At 47.3% G+C, this 2850-nt stretch overlaps 1 pseudogene across 1 annotated transcript; it reads right to left on the bottom strand.

Annotated features, from left to right (window-relative positions):
• Positions 1-1747: 1747 nt before the first annotated feature.
• On the bottom strand, positions 1748-1820 carry H257_19346 (annotated as a pseudogene). The gene has a single exon. The product of its transcript is annotated as a tRNA-OTHER (tRNA).
• Positions 1821-2850: the final 1030 nt, after the last annotated feature.

Raw genomic sequence — 2850 nt, 5'->3', positions numbered from 1 at the left:
CCGTGCAGCCAAGACTCAAAGCCGTTCAAGCAAATATTCTTCCCGTAACCCTGTAACCCCGGGACTTCGATCTACTCCGCGTGCACATACTTCGAAGTATAAAGCTAAATCCCCGCAGTTGAGGTGGTCAGAGTACAAAAAATATGCCTCATCTACTAGAGTTTATTAGTTTGAACGGTATCCCGATTTATTGAACGTATTTCAGGGTTTGTCTAAGTATTGCTAACGTTAGTATTAGTGTGATCCTTGTCAAGAATTTGGCCGTTCTTGCATTGGCCTTTTTCGCCGAGGTTCGGTCACTTACAGATAAGATCCGGTCATCCGGAATTATGCGGTGTTCTTTCTCTGTAGAAGCCGGACTGTTCCTGCCCAATCATAGGTCAGCTAAGCAGTCCGTTAATGATCACTTTTGGTTTTGACCTCGACCACACAAGTGTTCTCATCGTCGTACCTCCTTAATGCTACCCTGTCCCTCTTGACAGGTTATGAGCCTCCTCCCTTCCTCTGTGCAGCCCTTTGCGGGCACCCCAATCAATTCTAATACTGTGACGTTACGACGATATGGTGACTTGTTTACGATGCGTCAACACGAAATTTCAAGTCATAGCGACATCGCCCAAGGTAATTTTGGACTCTCGCAAGATGACTACTTTTACTTTGCACATCGTTGATCTTATACCTCCAAGTAGGTTATGCACCCACCCGATCACAGCAAGCACTACCACTATCTCCCCAATCAACTTCTTTGAGTGAACTGCTCGGATTGTGATTGTAAGAGCATCTCCACCGCATCCCCAAATATGTCCCAACTCGATAATGGGACATCAGATGGAACAAAATCTTCCCCACCGGATGTCCCGAAAACCAAATTTGGGGTTGGGACATCCTCTTTGTCCCGAAAATTGCACACTATTGGGATATCCCAACTAATTGTCCCAATAAATATACTACAATATGTATGAAAAAATCAAGTCCATTCGTGCAGTTTCTCAACGTCGGCTTTGAACACAGCGACCGACGGTCTGTATTGTGAACCACGTCTCGCCGTCGTCGGGCACGCGGACGATGTGGCGAACGAGAGTCACCAGTATTCATTGATACAGCGATATCTGGCCGATATCGCTGCGGCAGTGATTGCCGGTGACTCTCGTTCCCACGCTGCGGCGGACGCGGGTTTGTCCAAGAGGCGCAACCGCATAACGCTATGTGGTCGCGCATCACGGACAAGAGTCCGCAGCAACAATTACACTATATATCTTGGTGCGTGGGATTACATAATCGCTGCGGTCAAGTAGGCTTGCAAGTACCGGCATCACCGACCTTGGGAAACTCAATAGCAAGGCGATGGTCACCATCGACATGCCACCCAGTCGTAATCTCTGAAAAGTTAACTACCACTATTAATAGAGAGAGGCAAACACCGTTCATAACTCCGTTCCAGAGTGAACTTGGCAGCCTCTCGATGTCATACCATGCACTTCCAGCTTCAGGTCAATTGGGAAGGGGACAGCTACCAAAACGGAAGATTTTTTGCAGACATCCCAAAAACAGTGAACTGGCTCTAATTTAGGGATGGGGACAAAAATATTTGGGGATGCGGTGGAGATGCTCTAAATTATGTTGATGTTTGATGGCTGTTACATATGATCGGAATTGTTGGAATGCTTTTGTGGTATGTAACCAACTTGATGTTACTACTTCGAAGTATGATTGTCAAGAGTCATATATCTAAACTGGTTAATTGAATAATCCGGGGAAGCCGGGGATCGAACCCACGACCTTTGAGTTAAGAAAGCGATGCTCTACCACTGAGCTCAGATGTCAATACTGGATGTACAATTCCGTTAACAGTACAGTAACAGCAAAATTTCTTAGAAAACAATTTGCGTGTTTATATGGAACTCTCTATATATGTAAGCTCAGACCGCTTCACCACTTACTAGGGGTTATGTGATTACTGTAGCGATAGCTAACCACTGGTCGTGCAGCTAACTCCCGGGATTTTACTCATCGGGGATAGGACGGAGTCCCAGGTTACAGGGCTACGCGCTACAAAGTGTATTCGGATGGCATAATCCCAAACATTGAAACAATATTTCGGGTCAAATCAACCATGGAACTGTTAATGAAGGAATTAATCATCCTGGAGTCACATGGCTGAGGATGAGCCATTGCGTGTCCATTTACTTCGCTCATGCCATTGGCAATTCCGATCGTGGGATGTAAAGGGAAACCACCAGCAGTCTCAGCAAAGCAGCTAACGCCGATCCCTTTCAATTATCTACCGGTAGTTAACTAAAGTGTACATGACCCTTGATTACTCGTGCACCACTTCGCCGGCCTACCACATTTAAGAACTTCCCAAATGTGTCAGTAAAGACAGCGCTCAGTGCGGTCCATACAATTCCAGCCTCATGATTGCGATACTGTATCTGGTAACCTCCATCTGAGTCGATATGAGAAATGCAATCATGGAAGAACGAGAACATTGAAATGTGGAGGCATGTCTGCATTGCGATCACGAGGCTCGTCGACCAACATACAGTGTCCACCTGTGGTTCCTTGGGACTGTAGCACAACCTAGCCGTGGAGCATGCATGCCCCTTGACATTTCATTATTCGATTAACGCTCCCCACACAATAGCAATCTCGACAATGAAGTTTGGTGCGTTTGTTCTTGCCTCTGCTGCCGCGGCTAGACAGTCGGTCGTGTCGTTGTCGTCGACGGAAAAGGCCATCTTGGGTGTCGAGTTGGCCGAGTGGGAGAACGAATTCGGCTCGTTCGCCACTGAACACGGCCTCCTCCCCCGCGCCCCCGCCACGGAAAGCGCCCGCACGGAAGAAGCCATC

This window comes from Aphanomyces astaci (assembly GCF_000520075.1).
Source record: "Aphanomyces astaci strain APO3 unplaced genomic scaffold supercont1.507, whole genome shotgun sequence".
NCBI classification, from domain to species: domain Eukaryota; phylum Oomycota; class Saprolegniomycetes; order Saprolegniales; family Verrucalvaceae; genus Aphanomyces; species Aphanomyces astaci.
Note: the sequence above shows the minus strand (reverse complement) of the source record. Positions and strands in the feature narration are given on the sequence as shown.